Raw genomic sequence first — 19,777 nt, forward strand, 5'->3', positions numbered from 1 at the left:
AGTACATCTTTGCATAATGTCATCGGATTGGTCATTGATCTGCTGGACGTCTTCGGCAGTATATGCTTCTGTGAGGTAGCACTATAAAGTCCGCATCAGTTCCGCGCTGCCATACGGAGACTTACACAAACATACCACAGCCTTCATCAACACACACACTTATATAAACATACCACAGCCTTCATCATTACACACTTATATAAACATACCACAGCCTTCATCAACACACACACTTATATAAACATACCACAGCCTTCATCAACACACACACTTATATAAACGTACCACAGCCTTCATCAACACACACACTTATATAAACGTACCACAGCCTTCATCAACACACACACTTATATAAACATACCACAGCCTTCATCAACACACACACTTATATAAACATACCACAGCCTTCATCATTACACACACTTACACAAACATACCACGGCCTTCATCAACACACACACTTATATAAACATACCACAGCCTTCATCAACACACACACTTATATAAACATACCACAGCCTTCATCAACACACACACTTACACAAACATACCACAGCCTTCATCAACACACACACTTATATAAACATACCACAGCCTTCATCAACACACACACTTATATAAACATACCACAGCCTTCATCAACACACACACTTACACAAAAATACCACAGCCTTCATCAACACACACTTACACAAACATACCAGCCTTCATCAACACACACTAACACAAACATACCAGCCTTCATCAACACACACACTTATATAAACATACCACAGCCTTCATCAACACACACACTTACACAAACATACCACAGCCTTCATCAACACACACTTACACAAACATACCACAGCCTTCATCATCAACACACACACTTATATAAACATACCACAGCCTTCATCAACACACACACTTACACAAACATACCACAGCCTTCATCAACACACACACTTATATAAACATACCACAGCCTTCATCAACACACACACTTACACAAACATACCACAGCCTTCATCAACACACACACTTATATAAACATACCACAGCCTTCATCAACACACACACTTATATAAACATACCAGAGCCTTCATCATTACACACACTTACACAAACATACCACAGCCTTCATCAACACACACACTTACACAAACATACCACAGCCTTCATCAACACACACACTTATATAAACATACCACAGCCTTCATCAACACACACACTTATATAAACATACCACAGCCTTCATCAACACACACACTTATATAAACATACCACCGCCTTCATCAACACACACTTACACAAAAATACCACAGCCTTCATCAACACACACACTTATATAAACATACCACAGCCTTCATCAACACACACACTTATATAAACATACCAAAGCCTTCATCAACACACACACTTACACAAACATACCACAGCCTTCATCAACACACACACTTATATAAACATACCAAAGCCTCCCAAAAACACACACACACTTACACTACACGCATACATCTTCCACACAAATGAGAGAGCTTCCTTAAATTACTATAGATGTTGATAGGACATTAAACTATACAAAACTAAAGTATTTCTGACTAAAGAGTATCAACATTGAATATAAACGGTAAATATTTTTGTTTTATCAACAGGTTTGAAGGATAACGAATGGCTGTATTAAACGAGCGAAGACTTCTTTGTAAGAATTATTGTTATTGAATTACACTCATTTCAACGCAGATTCGTAGCATCTGTACTTGAAAGAGACGATGCTACGAATCTGCTACTGACACAAATTAAAAGTTGATGCGCGTGTCATTTATTTGGCTACTTAACCGAATACCTCTTCATTCCAATATGATAGTAGGCCACGTGTATGCATCTCGGCAAAATTCTGACCCAAATAGTGAACTAAACTCCTCTCTTTTTCTTTTTTAAACATTTGACCCCTGTGATCTCGAAAGTAGGTCAGGGTCAATCATTTGAACAAACTTCGCTCTTCATCCAAGCTTGTTGAGAAGTTATTTAAAGATTTTAGCATATTTGACATATATGACACTGAAAGTAGGTCAAAGGCAGAGGCCAATTTTCAGGTAGTGGAGCCTCTTTGCTACTACGAAGAATTCTTTGAAAGATTTTGGCACATTTAACCTCTGTGACCTTAAAAGTAGGTCAGAGTAACTGATTTGAACAAAATCGGCATCCCTTCTCCCAAGCATGCCACAAACCCAATATCAGGTCTCTGGTCATCCTGCTTTTTCATGAAGAAGTTGTTTTAATGAAACAAGAGGCCTCTGGGCCTTAACGGTAGCATGAGTTCTGCGAAACGTACTGATATTTGATGCCTTTGTTTCTAAATTACAAATTTAGACCTTGAAGGTAGGTCAAGTTTATCCAATTCAACAAATTTTTCAGACTTATCCAAATATGACGCTGGGTCTCCTGGTTAAGTTGTTAAAATATTTCAACATATTTGACCCCTGTGGTTTTGAAAGAAGGTCAAGATCATTCATTTGACCAACTTTGGTAGCCCTTCATTCCTGCATGCTACTGGCCAAATATCATGACATTGTTGTTCCTCTTGGTTAATGAGAAGTCATTTAAGAATCAAATATGTTTGACCCCTGTGACCTTGGAAAGGTCATTCATTTGAACAAACTTTGTAACCTTGCATCCCAGCATAGCACTGGCTCAAGTGAAGTCAAATTACCTAAAAATTGACACTGGATCGTCGACGGACATCACAACACGGCATCAGCCCACTTGCCCATCTGGCAGATGAGTAAATAAAAACATAAAACGTTCAATATTGAGTTAACACCTGTTAAATTTTATTGCATATCATTAACATTTACAAAGGGAAGAGGTAAAGAATAGACATAGTCCAACACTGCTCAACAGCATCGAGTCACACCTACAGTGAACACTTACATCAGTACGGGCCACACCTACAGTGAACACGTACATCAGTACAGTGAACACTTACATCAGTACAGGCCACACCTACAGTGAACACTGACATCAGTACAGGCCACACCTACAGTGAACACATACATCAGTACAGGCCACACCTACAGTGAACACTTATATCAGTACGGGCCACACCTACAGTGAACACTTATATCAGTACAGGCCACACCTACAGTGAACACTTACATCAGTACAGGCCACACCTACAGTGAACACTTACATCAGTACGGGCCACACCTACAGTGAACACTGACATCAGTACAGGCCACACCTACAGTGAACACATACATCAGTACGGGCCACACCTACAGTGAACACTTATATCAGTACAGGCCACACCTACAGTGAACACTTATATCAGTACGGGCCACACCTACAGTGAACACTTACATCAGTACAGGCCACACCTACAGTGAACACTTACATCAGTACAGGCCACACCTACAGTGAACACTGACATCAGTACGGGCCACACCTACAGTGAACACTTACATCAGTACGGGCCACACCTACAGTGAACACTTACATCAGTACGGGCCACACCTACAGTGAACACATACATCAGTACAGGCCACACCTACAGTGAACACTTACATCAATACAGGCCACATCTACAGTGAACACATACATCAGTACAGGCCACACCTACAGTGAACACTTACATCAGTACGGGCCCCACCTACAGTGAACACTGACATCAGTACGGGCCACACCTACAGTGAACACTTACATCAATACAGGCCACACCTACAGTGAACACGTACATCAGTACATGCCACACCTACAGTGAACACTTACATCAGTACGGGCCCCACCTACAGTGAACACTTACATCAGTACGGGCCCCACCTACAGTGAACACTTACATCAGTACGGGCCCCATCTACAGTGAACACTTACATCAATACAGGCCACATCTACAGTGAACACGTACATCAGTACGGGCAACACCTACAGTGAACACTTACATCAGTAATGGCCACACCTACAGTGAACACTTACATCAGTACGGGCCACACCTACAGTGAACACGTACATCAGTACGGGCCACACCTACAGTGAACACTTACATCAATACAGGCCACATCTACAGTGAACACTTACATCAATACAGGCCACACCTACAGTGAACACTTACATCAGTACGGGCCACACCTACAGTGTACACTGACATCAGTATGGGCCACATCTACAGTGAACACTTACATCAATACAGGCCACATCTACAGTGAACACTTACATCAGTACGGGCCACACCTACAGTGAACACTTACATCAGTACGGGCAACACCTACAGTGAACACTGACATCAATACAGGCCACACCTACAGTGAACACTGACATCAGTACAGGCCCCACCTACAGTGAACACTGACATCAGTACGGGCCACACCTACAGTGAACACTGACATCAGTACGGGCCCCACCTACAGTGAACACTGACATCAGTACGGGCCCCACCTACAGTGAACACTGACATCAATACAGGCCCCACCTACAGTGAACACTGACATCAGTATGGGCCCCACCTACAGTGAACACTGACATCAGTACGGGCCAAACCTACAGTGAACACATACATCAGTACAGGCCCCACCTACAGTGAACACTTACATAAGTACAGGCCACACCTACAGTGAACACATACATCAGTACAGGCCCCACCTACAGTGAACACTTACATAAGTACATGCCACATCTACAGTGAACACTTACATAAGTACAGGCCACACCTACAGTGAACACTGACATCAGTACGGGCCCCATCTACTGTGAACACTTACATCAGTATGGGCCACATCTACAGTGAACACATACATCAGTACGGGCCCCACCTACAGTGAACACTGACATCAGTACGGGCCACACCTACAGTGAACACTGACATCAGTACGGGCCACACCTACAGTGAACACTGACATCAGTACAGGCCACATCTACAGTGAACACTTACATCAGTACGGGCCACACCTACAGTGAACACTGACATCAGTACGGGCCCCATCTACAGTGAACACGTACATCAGTACGGGCCACACCTACAGTGAACACTGACATCAATACAGGCCACACCTACAGTGAACACTGACATCAGTACGGGCCCCATCTACTGTGAACACGTACATCAGTATGGGCCACACCTACAGTGAACACTTACATCAGTACGGGCCACACCTACAGTGAACACTTACATCAGTACGGGCCACACCTACAGTGAACACTGACATCAGTATGGGCCACACCTATAGTGAACACTGACATCAGTATGGGCCACACCTACAGTGAACACTGACATCAATACAGGCCACACCTACAGTGAACACTGACATCAGTACGGGCCCCATCTACAGTGAACACGTACATCAGTATGGGCCACACCTACAGTGAACACTGACATCAGTACGGGTCACACCTACAGTGAACACGTACATCGGTTACATCTATCGTTGAATTGAAAATAAACAAGAAAGGGCAGCATTCTTTAGGAAAACTATAATAAAATTTTATGCATACTTGTCTAATACACATACATCAATTTCAATATTATTTCAATCCTTATTGAAATACGAAACCATGGCACAGTGTTTTTGATGACTTCCATGTGACAGAAATATTTCAATTTAATAAAAACTATTATTACACATACATAGATCTGTCCTTTGTTTTAAGAAAATCATAATAAAACAATGATGATTTTCCTATCATAGAGTTTAGTAGGTAATTAATGGAGCCAGTGATTCCTGACATTACTGATATTTTTGTTGTAAAATTACGATTAAAAACATGTAAATAATATAGAGTTAAAACAATTATTTGAAACAGGTGTGTAAATACTTCAATAAAAAAAAGGTGACTCAGCTACACAAAAGACAAGATTGAAGGACTAATTTGAGGCGATTCATTTCGTTGAAAGTCAAAGCGGAAAAACTTAAACACGGGTCAGGGCTTTATTGGTTAAGTTTGGATAGCTTTATGTAAACAAGATAGATCTTATGTATATATATATATATATTGGTTATCTGAATTATGGCAAATAATGAATGTACGGAATGTTTGCAAATAAAGCGTAAGCTTATACTGTTCAAAAATAGTTTTTACTAAAAACTTAATATTATATAAAGCACCAATTATACACACGTAAAAAACAAAAACATACAAAACTCAAAGCATTGAATTATTTTACTGCTGCACGATACTCACTTTCATGCAGGCAGTCAAAGAAAGAACTGCTCAGGGTTTGTCAACCTGTCAGGGGACTATATCACTTAAAAGTTAAAAAAAGTTTACTCAATAAAAATATGTGTGTTGAGTACATGAAATAAACAGTATTGCTATAGATGGCAATATGGACAGTTGTACCTATTAACAGCCACAAAAACATGCTCAGTCTAAATTGGTAAGAAATACATTTTATTACATTTTCAAATTTGTTTTATTTCACATGACTCTAATTTTCAAATAAAATTTGATTTTAAAAAAATAATCAAATTTTCATGTAAGAAATCTGACACATAAAATAATAAGTTCTACAAAATTAGTTGTGTATCTTTTATTCAATTCTCACATTTTTGTGGCATATTTTCCAATTCAATTAAATAAATTTTATTCTACTTTTCAATAGAGTTGAAGACAGATTAGCGTGAACAAACATATAAATCTATTGTTTAGTAATTTCACATTGTTAAATCACAAGTTATCCTTCTGTTCTTGTCACTGAAATCGTTTTATAGTCATTAATATAAGCTGTGAAGAGTCATTGGGTGTTCTCAAGTGTTTCAGTTTAAAAGTACAGTGTATCTATGTATCATTGTCAAACAAACAATGGTATCTATGTATCATTGTCAAACAAACAATGGTATTTATGATTGATGAACCATGTACAATGTACTACAATTCCCAGAGTGCTGAATTGTGTAGGCTGTAAGGATGGGCTTCAGGAAGGGGCTGAGGGGAGGGGCTGAGGGGAGGGGTTTTAAGGAAGGGCTTTGGAGAGGTGAGTTTTAGGAAAGGGTTGTGAAGAGAGGTTTTAGGTAGGGGCGGTGGGGAGGGGATTTTGGGAAGGGTTTTATAGAAAGGTTTTTTGGGAAGGGGTTTAAGGAGAGGTTGTGGATAGGTTTTAGGGAGGGCCTGTGGGGAGGGGTTTTTTGGGAAGGGGTTTAAGGAGAGGTTGTGGATATATTCTATAGGTTTTAGAAGTGGCTTTAGGGATGGACTGTGGGGAGATGCTGTGGGGTGGAAGACACATGGGTTGGTGGGCTAGGGGATGATGATTCTATGGGAAGTTAATCACTCATTATACATGTATCACACTATGAAAACTTTACATTTAAAGCAGTGGTGGTGTACATCTTACAATCTTTATAAATCTATAAGTATATTGTGTATTTACAATGAAGTATCTACAAGACTGCTGAATTCCTACGAATCATTATCATCATATATACAATCATTCATATGTACAATCTGTTTTAACTGAACTGGAAAATGTATAAGAAGCATTAGATTAGGAACAGAATTACACAGTGTACATACAATTCAGCTTCAGTAACATCCAGGTCAAACATCAAACACAATAATACACAACACAATAAATACTATCTTATTGTGTTCAAATTTCAATAATAATTTATTTCTATTAAACTCTTAAGATAAGCATCCTGTATAGGCAATCTGCATTTTTAAACAGTATTTGTTAATACTTGTAAAGCTTATATTTCTCAAAGCATGTTAACCTCTAATGACACATCCGTTTGGTAATCATTAATTTAATTCTGATATATCATTTTATGCTTGATAAAATAAAGTATATGCCTTCAACAACAGGTGTAGAGGTAGAAAACATCAAAGGAACAAATTTTAATTTAAATTGCTCTATGGAAGATAGGAGTTGGTGTATCCTTGAGGACAAATACGGCGACATTTTGAAAACTCCACTTATGTAAGTAAATTGTATACACAAAGATGTACACTAATGGCTATTTAACTGTAATACATGTAGGTGTGTGGGCACCTACATCATAGGTGTGTGGGCACCTACATCATCATTTGTGATTTCTCCCAAAGTAAAACCCCTCCCACTTCTAGTCAAGCCAGAGTTAGCAGTAGAATGTGAAATAAGTTATTTTGCAATAAAGTTGTAAAATAATTAAATTAAAAGTGTGATATGACTGGGCCCGTCTGTAATTATTACCGGTACAGGAGTAAAACTGTCCCTGTGTATTACTACTCCCATATTGATCGTCTAATAAAATGATAATCACATTATTCTTTATGATCATGCATCTCGGTTATCTTATAACCGTTCTATGAATAATTAAAAAACACCTATCAGAGCTTCTAACACAGTTTTATATACCAGTACACACTTTATTATGCTCCAAGGAACAAATGATTTACTCAGTAAAATAATACACAGCAGTGAAGGAATTGAGGTTCAGCATCCGTACCTCAAGGAAAGATGGAGCTTCGTCAGAAATTCCCTGACCTTTCATGAGCTTTACATCAGGAAGACTAGCCTAGCTAATTTATTATATATTTCTATAAAATTTACAAATAAATTAAACAGCAGGTAAATAATTTCAGCAGAATTTCAACATAAGTATATTGATGGTGTGAATTTTAATATGAAGGTCTCAGCTATGATATGCAGTACATGTGAAGGAATTAATGATATGACAGAATTAGCTACATTGGTACACAAGTTTGTATCACTCCATTGTGGAATCCAGCCTCTGTAATATTGGTACACAAGTTCGTATCACTCCACCGTGGAATCCAGCCTCTGTAATATTGGTACACAAGTTGGTATCACTCCACCGTGGAATCCAGCGTCTGTAATATTGGTACACAAGTTCGTATCACTCCACCGTGGAAACCAGCCTCTGTAATATTGGTACACAAGTTGGTATCACTCCATTGTGGAATCCAGCGTCTGTAATATTGGTACACAAGTTCGTATCACTCCACCGTGGAATCCAGCCTCTGTAATATTGGTACACAAGTTCGTATCACTCCACCGTGGAATCCAGCGTCTGTAATATTGGTACACAAGTTTGTATCACTCCATTGTGGAATCCAGCCTCTGTAATATTGGTACACAAGTTTGTATCACTCCACCGCAGAATCCCGCCAACACAATCTCATTTCTCCAAAAGTTAAACTCACTGCATGTATAACAAAACATAGCACTGACCTATTCACATAGTAAAATTGTGACCTTGACATTTGTATTTTATTTTTTATCACTAAATACATTTCAGTAACAAATTGGAATATCTTCTTCCTTCACATAAGTAGGTTTGACCTTCGGTGTCTGTTCTGGTAAATTATTGACCTATTTTTTTGTCTTTTCCAAACTGCTGTGTGACCTTCGATCCTCTGTTACTCTCCCGTGTATTGTGGTCAGACAGAAATTGTCCATTGCGGAATATCTGAATACATACACAACAGTAAGTTACTTCACCCAAGCTTTACACAATTTCCTAGACCAGGTTTTTATTGGAGGCATAAGTTCCAAAAACTCTTCATCTTTACAGCAGTTAAGGAAAGCATGACTCCTGAATCTATCCAACCAATCAGATTTCAGGACCACTATGATGAGGCTCTTGGTCCTTATGTCAGCATTCATTCCACTAATCAATTCCCACACACACTGTATGTAGCTCACGATTCATCGTAGTAATATGTTCCATGGTATTTTTAGTGAATTGACTGTGTGTCCAGAGTCATGGTCAGATAATGTCCACCTTTAACTGACCCTCTAGTAGTATGACTAGTAAGTGGTCAAACTTGGTGGTCATGCTACAGGAAGTAAAACTACATGGAATCATTATAAGCAAATATATCACAAGATGGCCATGTTGGCAGTACTTCACCACATGTAAACAAGCATAGCCAGCTGACCACTCGACAGTTCAATCAAATATTCTGTAACAAGACGACTAGTCCAGGTGTACACCCGGGTGGACAGAGAGCTGGTCATCATCAACTGATGACCAACACATGAGAGCAATGATTATCAGCCTAGTGACCAGTCCATGTTGGCATGAATCACTTGTGGTCATCCTTTGGTCCTCCATTAAATAGTATGGCAGCTTCAACATCTACCTGAAAATAAAACAAAACATGTTAATTAACGTAATCATCCTAGCACACTTTTGTGATCAATTAATGCATCAGAAAAATAAACAAGAGGACCAATGGGCCTGTATCGCTCACCTGGCTCTACAGCAAATTTGAAGTTGATTGAGGTCATTTCTACAGATACTATGCTGATAACAACTTTATTCAAATATCAGAGTGGGCTAGGTTTATTCATATCAATAAATTTTCTAGTCCTTCATTCCAGCATACTACTGGGCTAATATCAGGTCTCGGAGACTCTTGGCTATCGCTAAATTATTGTTTATAGATTTAAGCCGATTTCAACCCTGTGACCTTGAATATAGGTCAAGTTCATTTATTGGAACAAATTTGGTAGCCCTTCACCCAAGCATGCTACAGGCCCAATATCAAGTCCCTGGATCTCATGGTTATTGAGAAGAGGTCAGTTGAAGATTATAGCCTATTTGATCCATGTGACCTTGAATGAAGGTCAAGGTCATTCATTTGAACAAACTTGGTAGCCCTTCACCCTAGCATGCTACAGGCCCAATATCAAGTCCCTGGACTTGGTTATTGAGAAGAGGTCAGTTGAAGATTATAGCCTTTTTGACCAATGTGACCTTGAACAACTAGGTATATTATAGATATATTATCTATAACTTCCTGTTTCATTTCAGTATGGATTTGTACTGTTTCAGATTACTTCTATGTTTAAAATATCTACATTTTTTATTTTTAAACTCCATAACATCAATATATTTCTGAAATTGATGGTGGTCAAAAATGCATTGGCTAGCTAGTAGTTAGGCTCTAACTACACTGTATTTGATTGTAGTAGTTAGGCTCTAACTACACTGTATTTGATTGTAGTAGTTAGGCTCTAACTACACTGTATTTGATTGTAGTAGTTAGGCTCTAACTACACTGTATTTGATTGTAGTAGTTAGGCTCTAACTACACTGTATTTGATTGTAGTAGTTAGGCTCTGTTGACTACACTGTATTTGATTGTAGTAGTTAGGCTCTAACTACACTGTATTTGATTGTAGTAGTTAGGCTCTAACTACACTGTATTTGATTGTAGTAGTTAGGCTCTAACTACACTGTATTTGATTGTAGTAGTTAGGCTCTGTACTACACTGTATTTGATTGTAGTAGTTAGGCTCTAACTACACTGTATTTGATTGTAGTAGTTAGGCTCTAACTACACTGTATTTGATTGTAGTAGTTAGGCTCTAACTACACTGTATTTGATTGTAGTAGTTAGGCTCTAACTACACTGTATTTGATTGTAGTAGTTAGGCTCTAACTACACTGTATTTGATTGTAGTAGTTAGGCTCTGTTGACTACACTGTATTTGATTGTAGTAGTTAGGCTCTAACTACACTGTATTTGATTGTAGTAGTTAGGCTCTAACTACACTGTATTTGATTGTAGTAGTTAGGCTCTAACTACACTGTATTTGATTGTAGTAGTTAGGCTCTAACTACACTGTATTTGATTGTAGTAGTTAGGCTCTAACTACACTGTATTTGATTGTAGTAGTTAGGCTCTAACTACACTGTATTTGATTGTAGTAGTTAGGCTCTAACTACACTGTATTTGATTGTAGTAGTTAGGCTCTAACTACACTGTATTTGATTGTAGTAGTTAGGCTCTAACTACACTGTATTTGATTGTAGTAGTTAGGCTCTAACTACACTGTATTTGATTGTAGTAGTTAGGCTCTAACTACACTGTATTTGATTGTAGTAGTTAGGCTCTAACTACACTGTATTTGATTGTAGTAGTTAGGCTCTAACTACACTGTATTTGATTGTAGTAGTTAGGCTCTAACTACACTGTATTTGATTGTAGTAGTTAGGCTCTAACTACACTGTATTTGATTGTAGTAGTTAGGCTCTAACTACACTGTATTTGATTGTAGTAGTTAGGCTCTAACTACACTGTATTTGATTGTAGTAGTTAGGCTCTAACTACACTGTATTTGATTGTAGTAGTTAGGCTCTAACTACACTGTATTTGATTGTAGTAGTTAGGCTCTAACTACACTGTATTTGATTGTAGTAGTTAGGCTCTAACTACACTGTATTTGATTGTAGTAGTTAGGCTCTTAACTACACTGTATTTGATTGTAGTAGTTAGGCTCTAACTACACTGTATTTGATTGTAGTAGTTAGGCTCTAACTACACTGTATTTGATTGTAGTAGTTAGGCTCTAACTACACTGTATTTGATTGTAGTAGTTAGGCTCTAACTACACTGTATTTGATTGTAGTAGTTAGGCTCTGTTGACTACACTGTATTTGATTGTAGTAGTTAGGCTCTAACTACACTGTATTTGATTGTAGTAGTTAGGCTCTAACTACACTGTATTTGATTGTAGTAGTTAGGCTCTAACTACACTGTATTTGATTGTAGTAGTTAGGCTCTAACTACACTGTATTTGATTGTAGTAGTTAGGCTCTAACTACACTGTATTTGATTGTAGTAGTTAGGCTCTAACTACACTGTATTTGATTGTAGTAGTTAGGCTCTAACTACACTGTATTTGATTGTAGTAGTTAGGCTCTAACTACACTGTATTTGATTGTAGTAGTTAGGCTCTAACTACACTGTATTTGATTGTAGTAGTTAGGCTCTAACTACACTGTATTTGATTGTAGTAGTTAGGCTCTAACTACACTGTATTTGATTGTAGTAGTTAGGCTCTAACTACACTGTATTTGATTGTAGTAGTTAGGCTCTAACTACACTGTATTTGATTGTAGTAGTTAGGCTCTAACTACACTGTATTTGATTGTAGTAGTTAGGCTCTAACTACACTGTATTTGATTGTAGTAGTTAGGCTCTAACTACACTGTATTTGATTGTAGTAGTTAGGCTCTAACTACACTGTATTTGATTGTAGTAGTTAGGCTCTAACTACACTGTATTTGATTGTAGTAGTTAGGCTCTAACTACACTGTATTTGATTGTAGTAGTTAGGCTCTAACTACACTGTATTTGATTGTAGTAGTTAGGCTCTAACTACACTGTATTTGATTGTAGTAGTTAGGCTCTTACTACACTGTATTTGATTGTAGTAGTTAGGCTCTAACTACACTGTATTTGATTGTAGTAGTTAGGCTCTAACTACACTGTATTTGATTGTAGTAGTTAGGCTCTAACTACACTGTATTTGATTGTAGTAGTTAGGCTCTAACTACACTGTATTTGATTGTAGTAGTTAGGCTCTAACTACACTGTATTTGATTGTAGTAGTTAGGCTCTAACTACACTGTATTTGATTGTAGTAGTTAGGCTCTAACTACACTGTATTTGATTGTAGTAGTTAGGTCTTAACTACACTGTATTTGATTGTAGTAGTTAGGCTCTAACTACACTGTATTTGATTGTAGTAGTTAGGCTCTAACTACACTGTATTTGATTGTAGTAGTTAGGCTCTAACTACACTGTATTTGATTGTAGTAGTTAGGCTCTAACTACACTGTATTTGATTGTAGTAGTTAGGCTCTAACTACACTGTATTTGATTGTAGTAGTTAGGCTCTAACTACACTGTATTTGATTGTAGTAGTTAGGCTCTAACTACACTGTATTTGATTGTAGTAGTTAGGCTCTAACTACACTGTATTTGATTGTAGTAGTTAGGCTCTAACTACACTGTATTTGATTGTAGTAGTTAGGCTCTAACTACACTGTATTTGATTGTAGTAGTTAGGCTCTAACTACACTGTATTTGATTGTAGTAGTTAGGCTCTGACTACACTGTATTTGATTGTAGTAGTTAGGCTCTAACTACACTGTATTTGATTGTAGTAGTTAGGCTCTAACTACACTGTATTTGATTGTAGTAGTTAGGCTCTAACTACACTGTATTTGATTGTAGTAGTTAGGCTCTAACTACACTGTATTTGATTGTAGTAGTTAGGCTCTAACTACACTGTATTTGATTGTAGTAGTTAGGCTCTAACTACACTGTATTTGATTGTAGTAGTTAGGCTCTAACTACACTGTATTTGATTGTAGTAGTTAGGCTCTAACTACACTGTATTTGATTGTAGTAGTTAGGCTCTAACTACACTGTATTTGATTGTAGTAGTTAGGCTCTAACTACACTGTATTTGATTGTAGTAGTTAGGCTCTGACTACACTGTATTTGATTGTAGTAGTTAGGCTCTAACTACACTGTATTTGATTGTAGTAGTTAGGCTCTAACTACACTGTATTTGATTGTAGTAGTTAGGCTCTAACTACACTGTATTTGATTGTAGTAGTTAGGCTCTTACTACACTGTATTTGATTGTAGTAGTTAGGCTGTTGACTACACTGTATTTGATTGTAGTAGTTAGGCTCTAACTACACTGTATTTGATTGTAGTAGTTAGGCTCTAACTACACTGTATTTGATTGTAGTAGTTAGGCTCTAACTACACTGTATTTGATTGTAGTAGTTAGGCTCTAACTACACTGTATTTGATTGTAGTAGTTAGGCTCTAACTACACTGTATTTGATTGTAGTAGTTAGGCTCTAACTACACTGTATTTGATTGTAGTAGTTAGGCTCTAACTACACTGTATTTGATTGTAGTAGTTAGGCTCTAACTACACTGTATTTGATTGTAGTAGTTAGGCTCTAACTACACTGTATTTGATTGTAGTAGTTAGGCTCTAACTACACTGTATTTGATTGTAGTAGTTAGGCTCTAACTACACTGTATTTGATTGTAGTAGTTAGGCTCTAACTACACTGTATTTGATTGTAGTAGTTAGGCTCTAACTACACTGTATTTGATTGTAGTAGTTAGGCTCTAACTACACTGTATTTGATTGTAGTAGTTAGGCTCTATTGACTACACTGTATTTGATTGTAGTAGTTAGGCTCTAACTACACTGTATTTGATTGTAGTAGTTAGACTCTAACTACACTGTATTTGATTGTAGTAGTTAGGCTCTGTTGACTACACTGTATTTGATTGTAGTAGTTAGGCTCTAACTACACTGTATTTGATTGTAGTAGTTAGGCTCTAACTACACTGTATTTGATTGTAGTAGTTAGGCTCTAACTACACTGTATTTGATTGTAGTAGTTAGGCTCTTTTGACTACACTGTATTTGACTGTAGTAGTTAGGCTCTGTTGACTACACTGTATTTGATTGTAGTAGTTAGGCCCTGTTGACTACACTGTATTTAATATGTACCCTCAGCCAGAGGTTTCACCACCTCACATAACCTCAGCAATGTATTCCAATGAGAGCAATCTTAAAGAAAATAACTGGACGAGGCAGTGTAGGTCTGGTCTGCCATGATCATGTGTTCCAGCTCCCATGGGAATCTCTCATATACACAGAAACACATGCTCTTAAAACATTTTGGTACAAAGTGTTGAAAACATTAGGACATGTCCCTTTCACAGGAATCACATGAAATAGCATTGAGCTGTATGGGCAACAGAAGAATGCTGACTAGTTTAGAGATCACAAAGCATGTGAGAGGTACAAGACTGTAACAAAGCATTAAATCCCAACCAACAGAGGCCCCCGTTGCCATCCATCTTGTATTGTGAAAGACAAACTCAAGCCAAAACATTATCGCCACATTATGTAAAGATCAGGCCATTACCGGCATGGCAGGTTGGCTACATAATGTTACAACTCGACACCAATTTAACATAGCTAGTACTTATTTTCAGAGGGTAAATGACCGTGAAAATTCATATGATGCTGTAAAACACCTTAGTCTGCTGTACCATACAAAGTTCCCAACAATGGCGATATTGCTGTTTACGTGGCCAATAAAGTCGAGATAAATTTGACTTCATCAATCAGAATAGCCATGATCAGTAATGGTGACTAGTGAAGTAGCTCTATACAGTGTCAAATATGCAAATACAGCCATCACTCTCTCTGTCACAAATGGAAGCTTCTACCAGTAGTTACACATTTAGGCTGGCATCTACCCAACCCTCTCCATCAGACTGAGATTTAGAGCATGGATGACGGGTTGAAGGGCCTTGGCCAGTCCGATCCTCATTTCTATGACTGCTGTTGCCAGCAAGTCTACTGTGTGACTTCAGTACATTAAATATCAAACCGTCCAAATACCAATGATTCACAAACACACATCTGTCTTAATCCACAACTCTGGGAAAGAAATATCGACAGCTAAATTTGTCAAAAGGTAAAAAGAAGTGATCTAAAGAGCAGTATCGCGGTAGTGATATCTCCACCCCTATCCACCCCTATGTCCCTTAACAATGACTACATTGTTCCCCACATATTATCCTGGTGAAGTCAACATATACAACCAATACTAAACCAAGGAATGTGGCCAGTGATCTCGGAGGAACCTCTCCTGGGACAGACTCCGTAACCCTGGAAATACTGGGATTAACTCGGAAGCCCTGTCCCTATGGCGTCATATACACAAACGAGGCCATTACCATCGCAGGCTAAAACCATCCGGGTAGTCCAGGATGCAGATTTTGTTCTTAGGGATTTGCTGATATTTGGTTAATGTCTTTTTCTTCCAAATTGAAATGTGAAAAAACTGATTATTTTCTTCAGCTTCTTCTTCAATAAAAGACAACAAATACCCATCAAAGTCAGAAAGCTCTATAATCGATTAATAACCAAATTTTATTTCACATTTAGCAATATTTTCTGAAATCATTATTGCTCGAAAGTTATCCTCCTCAAAATGAAACATACAAAGAGAAACCTTTCTGTCATGATATTTTGGTGAAAATTACATCCAATATCTCTTTGCCAGTAAATCCAACAAATTTGTAAGATCCCCCAGAACAAGGATATCAACTCTTCATTAGTCTAGCCCCTACATACAGCAACATTAGTGACGACATGCATTCATTATAGTCTGGCCCCTACATACAGCAACATTAGTGACGACATGCATTAATTAGTCTGGTCCCTACATACAGCAACATTAGTGACGACATGCATTAATTAGTCTGGCCCCTACATACAGCAACATTAGTGACGACATGCATTAATTAGTCTGGCCCCTACATACAGCAACATTAGTGACGACATGCATTAATTAGTCTGGCCCCTACATACAGCAACATTAGTGACGACAATGCATTAATTAGTCTGGCCCCTACATAGAGCAACATTAGTGACGACAATGCATTCATTAGTCTGGCCCCTACATACAGCAACATTAGTGACGACAATGCATTAATTAGTCTGGCCCCTACATACAGCAACATTAGTGACGACAATGCATTAATTAGTCTGGCCCCTACATAGAGCAACATTAGTGACGACATGCATTCATTAGTCTAGCCCCTACATACAGCAACATTAGTGACGACATGCATTAATTAGTCTGGCCCCTACATACAGCAACATTAGTGACGACATGCATTAATTAGTCTGGCCCCTACATACAGCAACATTAGTGACGACATGCATTAATTAGTCTGGCCCCTACATACAGCAACATTAGTGACGACAATGCATTAATTAGTCTGGCCCCTACATACAGCAACATTAGTGACGACAATGCATTCATTAGTCTGGTCCCTACATACAGCAACATTAGTGACGACATTCAAACTTTTGTACCTTTTACAATATAAATTTTATAGATTGGGATGTAACTATCAATAATGAATAGTTGTCAGATGTACGTAGTATAAAAATAACATCAGTGTGACAGTTAAAACACTCTCAAACACTGACCAGCAAAACAAGGCATTCTAAGAATACATATCAAATGAAATTCTATGTAGTCTTTTGGAAAATAACTTCTCACCCCATACTAGTATATAAGTAAAACATACAATCCATATTATATATATATATGTAAACAAGAGATCCCAGAGGGATTTATGTGCCAACAATTGAATGAGCCATATCAGTCAAATGAAAGACTGATCTTTTCTCTTCTTTTCCCTTCTTTCACTCTTCCTTCAAAGCATTTAATAACTTTATATAACACTATATAGCAGAAGCAACCTACAATTGTCAACTTACTCTTTGCCATCCATTTAAATCTTGTCAACATACTCTTTGCCATCCATTTAAATCTTTCAATCAGACTTGTATGCACAACTGAAGACCAAGAAGAACCTGTTTAAGAGAGACCTACAATGGCCATTAAGTACTTTAAGAAATCATTAATGAAGTTTCAATTGTCAAAATCCAAGATGGCTGCCTGTTGGCCATGTTTTTGTCAGGTTGGTGCTATACAGGAATATGCATCACAAGGGCTCAAGAGGAACCTACATATAAAATTTGAGAACTAGCGATAACAAACTTCAGTGGTGAAAATCCAAGATGGCCAAGATGGCTGCCTGTCGGCCATGTTCTTCTTCCATTGGTACCAAAATGCAATATGCTTAACTAGGAACCAAGGGGAACCTACATATGAAATATGAGAAAGATCCCTTTAGTACTTTCTGAGAACTAGTGGTAACAAACTTCACCTCAATTGCCAAAATCCAAGATGGCTGCCTGTTGGCCATGTTGTTCTCTGTTACAGATTTTCCTGACTGTGTGGGTTAGAGAGCTAAATATGATCCATTAACTCATAAAATATGCAATTTTTCCTGACTGTGCAGGTTACAGATCAACATTTATTTCATAGACTCATAAAATGAGCCATTTTTCTGTGTGTGCCAGTAACAGAGATACATTTGATAGACTCGTACAATGTGTGATTTTCCTGACTACACAGGTTACAGAGCTACATCTGATCCATAGACTCGTACAATGTGTGATTTTCCTGACTACACAGGTTACAGAGCTACATTTGATCCATAGACTCGTACAATGTGTGATTTTCCTGACTACACAGGTTACAGAGCTACATTTGATCCATAGACTCGTACAATGTGTGATTTTCCTGACTACACAGGTTACAGAGCTACATTTGATCCATAGACTCGTACAATGTGTGATTTTCCTGACTACACAGGTTACAGAGCTACATTTGATCCATAGACTCGTACAATTGCATTAACAAAGGTGTTATTATGGCTTCTGCACAAAAAGCAAGCAATACCTAAATCGATTATTTCGGGGTTGACACATTTACAAAACACGGGCAAATAAAGCAATGCGAAATGTCATAAGCACCGCCCTCCACGTTATGTCACGAAACCCCCGACATGGTTCTGACGACTCTCTAAACACACACGACAATTATGGGAAGGACTAATTGATCGTAAAAGAATCACGAAAACAAACATACATTTTTTTTCCTCGATGAATATATTAGTCATAGCATGGCCCCTCCCATCACAAAATTTTACAAAACGTTTTGATTGACATGTGCTTGTTGAATTTTGCAGTTTTTCGACACACCTCACTTGGCTCTGGTTCATGGCCATTGTAATTTTCTCGATTAAGCCTGGCCAAAGCTTAACATTGCCTTTTGTTGTGCAACGTATATTTTACACGTCAAAACAGCCTTCAGCGAGATATAGAACGGATCGATTGCGGGAGGTCACTGCGCATTAACAAAGGACAGAAAATCGGTGAAAGAGATTTGACCGCCTTTAAAGTGACATCGCATATCGATACGTATTTAACGTTCTTAGTCTGTGTTATAAATGCCAGGCTATTAATTACCACTCAGGAAAACGAAAATATTCGCTGGTTGGTTAAAAAATGTATTGCACATCTGTCTGACATTAACAAGTCCTTCGATCAAGGTTTGATGGGTATAATAACCTACCTGGAAAGTCT

The 19,777-nt window shown here is 38.0% G+C and overlaps 1 protein-coding gene and 1 long non-coding RNA gene across 3 annotated transcripts in view; both read right to left on the reverse strand.

The window, feature by feature from the left end:
• Positions 1-2,794: 2,794 nt before the first annotated feature.
• On the reverse strand, positions 2,795-5,362 carry LOC117336318. The gene is made up of 2 exons (XR_004534579.1): positions 5,097-5,362; positions 2,795-5,028 (listed from the first exon to the last, which is right to left on the reverse strand). It is a non-coding gene; the product is annotated as an uncharacterized LOC117336318 (long non-coding RNA).
• A 540-nt stretch (positions 5,363-5,902) lies between these two features.
• Positions 5,903-19,777, reverse strand: part of LOC117336317 (ankyrin repeat and SAM domain-containing protein 1A-like) — a 227,448-nt gene continuing 213,573 nt past the window's right edge. For both annotated transcript variants that reach the window (XM_033896807.1, XM_033896808.1), the window contains exon 26: positions 5,903-10,062. The gene's annotated coding sequence lies outside the window, so the exon portion shown is untranslated. The remainder of the gene's footprint in view (positions 10,063-19,777) is intronic.

This window comes from Pecten maximus, chromosome 10 (assembly GCF_902652985.1).
Source record: "Pecten maximus chromosome 10, xPecMax1.1, whole genome shotgun sequence".
Classification (NCBI taxonomy): domain Eukaryota; kingdom Metazoa; phylum Mollusca; class Bivalvia; order Pectinida; family Pectinidae; genus Pecten; species Pecten maximus.